A 9,687-nucleotide genomic window follows, 5' to 3' on the forward strand; every position below is an offset into this window, starting at 1 on the left:
CCCCTTCCCCCGATTCCCCAATAAAATCTTTAAAAAAAAAAAGTGTATCATTCTGTTGTGAGAATGTCCTCAGACAACCAAGTCCGCCATTCTGGCAGAAGCAGAATATCCTGTGATCAATTTTTAAAATACCCTGATAGAATAAAGCTCATATATTTTCTCTATGCAGGATGAACACAAAATTAAAATAGTTGATTTTTTTTCTAAAGTTAGAACTATTCATTTTTAAGGCAAATTCCAAAGTTGTCAGAAATATTTTCCAAGCTGGTATATGTATTATCAGTACTTCTAATTTCATATATTTTATTTTCTATAAGTTCATGTCTCTATTTCATAGATTTTTCAAAAAGTACTGATTTGTTCTTGAAAACAGTGTTTCATTCCATAATCAGGTAATAGATGCTTGTTGTCTGTCTTACTGCATTATGTCATTTATTTTATTTCTCAGAGATCTCTTGCAGTTTGTGATCATAGTCTGAAATATTACAGAAGTACAATGAAAATCTAACCCGGAAATCTTAACTTTCCTTTGAAATCACAAACAAATGTGCCTGTATAATTGTGAGGCTGGCTCATTAAGAACTCATAGACTATACTAAAATTATACTCAGCCAGATGTCTTATAGATATTAAAATGACACAGGCTTTAGATAAATTGAACGCATTATTAGTATGGTCCTTTCTGTCATTCAGTTAGGTCATTTACTTATCAAAGAAAATCTCAAGGTCAGTGTCTTCATTACCTACAGTGATATCCAAATTTCTACAAAGTAACTACCCAGCAAGTAATTAGTTTCATTTCTAAAAGAACTTTTCAGCATTCTTACCTAAAAAATTAAAAAAAAATACGTTTTTTTGCTAACCAAAAGTGTATTTCTTTGTTTCTCTACAGAGCCACATTTTAAGTAAAATTACCCTAGAAATGTTGTAGATACTGTATCAAAGCATTTGTGCCGATAAACCCCCACGTCGTTCAATGCGCAACTGTGTAAGGAGAGAGAGGTACATATAAAAAGAGGTTCATTAGAAGTAATTGGCTCATGCAGCTCTGGGGATCTCATGCTAGAGCTGCCTCTGATACAACAATCACAAGCTCCACTTCTGCAGTTACGATTCTCAGGCCCAGTTCCAGGACGTTGGTGATGGCCCCCACTCTTCATTCTTTCTCATTGGTTTATTGCAACAGCGATTGACCACACACATTATTTCCACAAAAGCCACAGCTTTTTCTGTCCACTGCAGATGTTTCCATTCACTGTGACAGCTTTCAGGCAAATTTGGAGTATCCGTCCATCCCCCCACATATTTGAGCTCCCCAGAAATATTTGACCATCTAAGTAGATCACATCAATCCCTACTTAGGATCTTCAAAGGCTTCACTTAGTAGGTCTTCATTAAATATTTGCCGAAAGATTGAATTCCTAAGGAATTGGGTACTGTTCCTGTTGCTGCTCATTACACTCAGGTTTGCACTACAGTTCACATTCTCACCTGGTTTTGTGTATGATTGGTAGATCTTTGAGACATGAGATTATGCAAAACCTCAGTATAAGTACATAAGAATTGAATGGATAAACAAATGCATATTGTTGCACAAAAGCAAGGTGTATTTCTAAATAAGAGAGTATTCTGGAGGATGAAGGATATACATTTTGTGGAGAAATCAAATATACAGAGACATCTTCTACTTAGTTCATTGTGAATGTTGAGAGTGATCAATGACTTCTAAAATAAATTGAAATTTTGGAGACCTGAGTAGACCTTTCATATTAGTAGCTGGGATGCTCCGTCTTTATAATTGAGGCCTATTTAACAGTCTAGGATACTCTGGCACTTGGCTTATAAAGAATAATATAATTTAGAAGCAAAATAGGATGAAGTAATAATTTTTCCAAATATCTTTCCCCAAGGAAGTTCTGCTTGTTAGGACTAGCCTGGGTTGATCTGAAGGCTTATTAAGAGAAAACGAAAGATTTGTAAATGGTTCTGTTTGTTTTAAGTAAGAGTAGGAATGCATCATTTTTATTCCCTAGGGGGAAAATATGCAATTTGATTCTACTCTTTCCACTGCAGAAGCCAGGGGCAATTTCCTCATAAGCATTTCCATTCTTTTTTTCCAAGTCTTCTGTTAAGTATTTTAACAGTAAAATGTTCACTAAAAGAAACAGGGGAATTACATGAATGTAAAACAAAAAAGAATATTTGGGTTAGAAAATAATCAATATGATGTAATGATTTCCACCTTTTTTTGAATTTATGTAATTTTTCTTGATGGCTTAATAATCAATTGTAAGAGTTTCATGGGAATACACAAAGAAAAAGTATTCTCTATTGTCAGGGTATTGTGTTTGAGAGATATTAATTAGGTGATGATTTATCATAAATATGGTTTATTATATTATATGCACTCTGAGATATTTCAGTCCACTGCATCAATCATGAACTGACAGTTTATTTAAACTTACCTACAACAAACATTTATTCTAAATACAGATTTGTCTTTCTTGGACAACCCTGAATACCTTATTTTCTGTCATTGTATCCCTTATACATTGCTTTTAACAAAGAAATACCCTATGTTGAAAAGATGAGAAAATAGGCTGATGCTTAAAGAATTCATTACAAAATGGTGCCGTGATCAATAAGTGACTTCAATATGACATCAGTTGGGTGACAATAACGTACAAACTGGAGGTGCTGTCCCATAGGATGCTCTATGTGCTCTGAACCAGTAACCAGTATCTGATTCTTTCTTATTTTATTTTATTTTTTCTGTAGCCAGAATATAGCCACCAAGGGCACAGTATTTTTCATTATTTCTCTTAATGACCCTCTTGTAAAGATTTGGCTTCCATTCTCTCTAGCCATGTTTTTGGTTGATTTAGAATTTTTGGCTCCCAAAGTGGGAATGCTTTCACGAGGGCACAAAATAATGGTTCAGTTGACCTCAATGCTGAGGCTGTGAGTTGACCATTGGGGCTTTTCTTGCCCTTTGCCCTTAAAGCAAGGAGGCAAGAAGAGAGCTGATAGACTGATGTGCGGTGACTGATCCCAGAGTTAATATGATTGATGTTATTACACAATAGAGGAAGGAAAAAGTGTATCTGAAATCCAGGGGTTTCTCTGGAATGCTTCTTAGCACTTCTGCATCCAGTTGCAAATTCATATTACATAGTTAAGATGCTGCATTCAAGCTTTTACTTCATTTATTTCTGATGCCTCCATTGAAAGGGTTGAAAGGATAAAGGAGAGGAGATACAATATGGGAAAGAGAAGTCCTTATAATAAATTTAAAGTAATCTCAAGTACAATTATAAAGACATATGTACTGGAGACATTGTAAAGAAAAATAATTCTCATATATTGCTAGTATAAGTGTAAATAAAATAGTAAATGTTCTGAACAACACTTTGCACATACAATTAAAATTAAACATATGCCTAGTCTATGTTCTAGCAATTGTATTCTTTGGATTAGATGGCCAAGGAAAACAAGAGTGTGTATACAAAAAAAAGAATGCATAAAACTTAGTTATAGTCCCAAACTAAAAACAATTAAAATGTCCACCCATAGTATAATTAATTTAAAAATTGTGATATATTCAGACAACAGGATACTATCCACAGAGGAAAAGTCACTGCTACATGTAAGTACGTGGATAAATAACAAAAGCATTATGTTGAGTGAAAGAAACAGGATTCAAAAGTGTACCTGCTGTATGTTTCTGTTTATAAGAGAAGGAAACAAATTTATGGTGCTGGAGTTTAGGATGGTGGGGTACCTTTGAGTACATAGTTGGTTATTTACATATCGGAAAAAGGGATATGTCTTGATCTGGGTAGACTTAATATGTGTACACATATATAAAAATTCATCAAGCTGCACACTAAGATTTGTGCATTTTACTGAATTCAAGTTATATTGCAATAAATAAAAAGGACACACTTCAGCGTGGGCTATTAGAGCAAAATACAATGTTTAAGTATTTTCAGGATTACACAACTAAATAAAAAAATAAAACTAATAAGAAAATAGTAAATATGATGTACTTAGAAATTATCAGAATACAGGTTAATATCTATTGAGTGGCTCCTGGTCCCATAATTTTGGGATTTCTTATCTGAAATGGTTTAAACACTCTAGAATCCTGGTCCCTCAATTAGAATCCTTCATGCTCCACCCCTGTCTATGGGACCTGGGTCCAGTAACTTAATCTCTGTGTTTCTGTGTTCTCATTTGTAAAAGACAGATAATAATAATACCTATCTTACAGGATTATTATAGAACAAAATGAGAAAATATCTATAATTACTAGAGTGTCTGAAAAATGAGTAGATATCAATAAAATTTGTTATTATTATTTGTAGTATTATTCAAACCTGTATCTTTTTCATATATAAATATTGGTTAAAAATAGCCATATTTTAAGGCCATAAATAACAAATAAAGAGTTATTTCACTGTAAAATATTTCTGAGGATTTATTCTAAAATGTAAGAAGTGCTGTTAGGAAGGCAAACTCATTAATATTTCTTATATGGAAAGATTTGGGGAATGGGGAGAACTTCTACACATATATGCATGCATGGATAGATAGGCAATTTTATAAACAATATGTTGTAATTTTTCACAAAATTGAAGGTAAAGATCATGGACTTTAACATCTGATGGTGAAAAAAATTCTAAATACATATTTATCCTTGTTATTCTCCATCTAGGCCTTGTTTACAGACTAAATTCCAAAGTCCTTAGGATGACGGTGAATGTCTTTATTTGGCCTTTTTTTGGAGAAGATGATCCCTGCCTGTTCTCAAGAAAAATTTGCACACTTTGCTAAACCTTCAGTGAATTCCTCTACTGCCAGCACTTCATGTGTTTTGCAGTGATTCTTTGCTCTTCTTCCTCTTTTGCTAAACCATGACTTCCTAAGGGCAACAGGCCTGTTTTAATCAACTTGGTATGAGCAGAAATTAGTGCCACGCTGAGAGGAGGCACACCAAATCCATTTACTGAGTGAATAACTATTTAAAAGTCTAGAATTAATAGGAGAAAGTGGGGGGCGGGGGGAAGTCAGAGTACAAACACAGCTGTCTGAAATTATCAGAAGCATTCATTCTTTAAATCGATGTACAATATGAAGAGCAGGACAGTCAGCCTCTGTCTAAGAGAAGACTGCTGGGAAATAAAGATATAGCAACAGTTTTGCATTTAGAAGTTTCAGAGCAACAAGCGGCTATTTAGAGCCAGTCATCAAAGATTACTTAAGAAAAAAAAATGATGATGAAATGGGATGACCTTCAAGTTAAAAAAAAGATCATTATCATGATTATTTATTACAATGGAAAGGAGAAAGGAAAAAAATTTTTTTCTAACATCCCATTCTTAAAAATTAAAATTGATGGATACCAGGAATACTGAAATGCATGTAAATCAGAACTACTCTGAAATATAAAAACAAACAGAACCCCCAAAACAGAGAGGAGGGTGACATGCATGACAAGGAAACAATGACAAGGTGAAACATTGCTAGATTCATTAAAAAAAAAGTATATATTGTCTATTAGAGTATCAGTGATCTCTTTTGGTTGTAAGAAAATGTGAAATATGTATTATATCTATCATTCTTTTATATAAAAAGATTTTTTATTTTTTAGGCTATTTTATGAGCAGTGGTAAACAAAAATGCTGGGTGAAAGTGCTAAGCTATTCAGAGCCCTTGAAAATTCCTGGAGAGGTAAAGCAACCAATTAAACGTATCTTTTGAGATTTAAGTTTCCTCTGTTGATTTAACACTGTTACCTAATCAACACTCTTGATTTACATATCGTCCTATCATGGCATTTTCAGCCTGCTAGACATCCTTTGTCTCTGTGAGAGATTGATAGGCAACTTTACAAAAAGTGTGTAAGTGAAGTGCCTTTTAAACCTACTTTCCATGAGCACACCTGCCTTCTTCTTGAAGAAAAAAAAAGTTCAACTCTTGTTCCTTTTCTTTATGGTTAAGTACATTTTGTTCATTTCAATTTGTCTAATACTGACATTGAAGTGTCAAGCTTTGAAGAGAGGTAGTGTTCCTTTCCCTAGCTTTAATTCCCAGTTTTCAGGAGAGGAAACAGGTTTCTAAGCATACTGAGTGAGTGCATGATAGATTCAAAAAAGCCACAAATTCTCTGTAAATGTTGCGAGGTAGAGTGGAATTACCCCTCTTTAATGACTTGCTTGATAAACGGAATGTGGCCGACTTCTGAAGCTGGGCTATAAAGTCTTCCAGACTCTGCCTTGGTCTCTTGAGACTTTGGTTCTTAGAGCTTGAGCTGCTTTGTAAGAAGCTCGACTACTCTGGGGTAGCCACGCTTTGAGAAGCCCACGTCACGGAAGAGGGCAATGCAGGATGAGAGAGCATGCGGCAGAGAGTGATGACCGAGAGCACCACAGCTCCAGACGTGGGAGTGAAGGGACCATCTTGGAAATGGCCCCTCCAGACCCAGCCATAGCCCAGCAGATGCCACACGAATCAGCTGAGCCCTTCCTGTATTCCCGACCCACAAAATCATGAATAAAAATGTTTGTTTTAAGCCACTAAGTTTTGGGAGTAGTTGGTTATGCAACAACAGTTAACTAGAACAAATGGGAATCTACTGAAAACTTCTTAAAATATATTTGTAAGATCAACCTTGCTTTCTACTTTAGCTTCAGTAGAGCAGCTGGATATATAATAAAATAATGTATTAAATTATAAAGACAAGAAAACTTACCTAATTTATATGTAATAAGGCCACTCAGAGAATGTTCAACTAAAACATAACTTTTGATTACAGAAATAATAGTAATAACAAAAAATTGATATTCTTCATACCCATCCTTAATCCCCCCCCCCAAGCATTAATAAAGTGTCAGCATTTTCAACTACCTAAAAATTTCTGCAGAACAGCGTGTGCCTTGTTGACCTGGTTGAGAACTGATGAGAGAAAGGGATGTTAAGTTCATAAAAGTGACAAATACTTCTGTCATTAGTGAAAGCATTAAACTCTGTTAGGAGAAAACCTTTCATTTGAGGAATAGGTTAAGTAAAATTCCAATGATGAAATTCCATTTCAATTGAAAATGAGCCTTTACTATCTAAACTTTCATTTGAGACGAATTAGTTTTGTTTGTTTTTCTACTTATAAGTGTAGATACTTAGCATGAAAAATGTCATGTTCCTGCCTAAACAGTAAAATTCCAATGAATGGTTACAGATTGCAAAGTCAAAGATGAGAGAAAGAATACCTGTTACATATAAGTGAGTGTGATTTTTTTCAGGTGAAAGTTTCTAAGACTTTTCTAGACAAAACCATTGAGTCAGACTTGATGTTTACATTTTTTAAAAACAGTATTATATTGATTTTTTACTTTTCTGAATCAATGTAAACTGGGCCTTCAGAAACCGAATTTTATAAGTTACTAACAGGTAAGAGAATTGTGAGTATAGGAGAAACACACTCCCCTTGATAACCAAAGATTTAAAAAATATGAAGCATTTTGAAACAGAGACTAAGAGAAAGTATGGTTGATTCCCAACCTTGATAGAAAATCAGTTTCATGCTCCAGACACAGCCACAGCATGCCCTCTGTGGACTGCCAAGCCACTAAGAGACAATGTGAAGAGAGTCCATGGCAGTTTCAGGAGACAGCGTTCCATGAATATTTTTACATTTCTACATAGTCAGAGCTTTCTGAGTGGAGAGTGCTAACAGCCTGGGTTAAAAGATGAATGAATGGCCAGCATCCCTTGGAAGGTAAATTCAGATACCTCAGAGGGAGATTTACAGGTTTATCTCTCCTGCAAACATTTGTTTAGATTACAAGGGCAACGGTTCTAGAGACCTTGCCTTCCTCTCCGCAGAGAGAATTTGTTCATATTAGAAAGATAAGGTCTCTCCTTCTCCTGAGGGGAGGATGGGCAGCTATGCCAGGCATTCTAAGAAAGCTCTGAGATTCATAATTTCAGAGTTCCTCTCCTGTGATATTAACCCCCACCCCTTGCACACACCAGGTACATCTGGCTTTGATCGCATCACCTTGTAGGGGTTGGGATATGGGAAACTAATGCAAGATGTTCTGTAAGTAAATAATCAGTCTGTTCTCTGACCAGAAACCTCATGTCTTCTGTTAGGACAAAATAAATACAGATATAAACATTCAACAGGACTGTGGTCTATGAGGTAAATTCCCCAATCCTTGTGGAGAAAACTTTGTTGCTTGGGGTTTGGAGCTCCCTAAATCTGCTTAATCAGGTTTCTGTTTTTATTTTCTTTCTATAATCCTTAAAAAATAAAATATTTTAATAAAACCAGTGCTATTTGTTGGGAAATAGTATTAAATATAAAAATGAAACATTTAAAAATAGAACTACATAAAAATTTTAGCTAGACTCCAAACTGTGCATCACCAGAATTTGAGTACAAGGGCAGAAATGGTCACTGGTACAGTAGAAAATGATTTCTCTCTCTTATCTGAAATGGATGAGATTGTTGGGGTTGGGGTGCAGGTCTTGCCAACTTTACATCTCCACTCTTGGCACAGTGCCTTGTGTTACTAGCTCTGAGGAAACTTTAATGGAGGTAAATCATAGGAGCAGTTTGTCCTAAGACACAGTTTGTATGGGAATGGCTTCTGGATCCAGAGACCCATCCCCGAATCTCATAGATTCAATATAGTGATAAAATATAAAATAACCTGTAAAGTGACCACATGTAATATGTCCATCACAAAGGCATGCTGTCAGAGAGAAGAATAATGGTTTGCCAAGAGACTAGAATAGGAGCAAGAAAAAGAGGCGTTTCTTACAGCATCTCATCATTTTGGGGAGACAGGCAGACTAGAGTTTCTGGGATGCTTGGTAATTCCATGCTTAGAATGAAGAAGCCAGAGCTGCTCTGGAATTAGCAAAGGTCAAGGTGAAAGTCATACATCAGACAATTAGCTTTTTGCATAAGCCAGTTCTCTTTCATTTATACATACATGTGTGATGGATATATCAGTTAGCCATTTGTCATTAGCTGTGGCTGGTCAATTTTTCAATTGATTACTTAAGAGATGCTACCTTCATGTTTTATTTCTCCAGTTTAGTTGCAAAGTACAATAATTGCAAAGTTCAAATAGTTGACTTAAAAAAAAAACCTGTGTAACTAGAATAAGATTAAGACATTACAGACTGCTGATTATTTTTATTTTCTTTTGTCTTTTTATCCTGACCATTGTCACTGATTTACATCCATAAGAATGCAGTTTTTTAAAAATTGCTTTTGCATAGAATGCACATTTCTTAATTTGCCCTAGTTAATATTTTACAAAATATGTTTTTGTCTTTTTTTAAGATTTTATTGGGGAGTTGGGGGAGGGGAATAGCAGTTGGGGAATTGGGGAAGGGGAACAGACAAGTTGCTGTCCTTTTGTTCTTCAGTCTAGTTGTGGAGGATGTCGCTTCACTGGCCCATGTTGGGGTTGTGATCATTGCGCTCTTCCCGGCTGAGGCAGTCGCTCGCCAGGCATTGGACAGGCGCTCACGGCGGCTCACGGCAGCTCACGAAAGCTCATGCCAGCTGCCGGCCAGCCCCACTGCAGCCTAAGCTGTCGCTGGTGACTCACGGCAGCCCAGCTCCAGGTTGAGCTGTTGTTCACCATCTTAGCTGTAGAGGGCGCAGCG

Source organism: Hipposideros armiger, unplaced genomic scaffold (assembly GCF_001890085.2).
Source record: "Hipposideros armiger isolate ML-2016 unplaced genomic scaffold, ASM189008v1 scaffold_943, whole genome shotgun sequence".
NCBI lineage: Eukaryota > Metazoa > Chordata > Mammalia > Chiroptera > Hipposideridae > Hipposideros > Hipposideros armiger.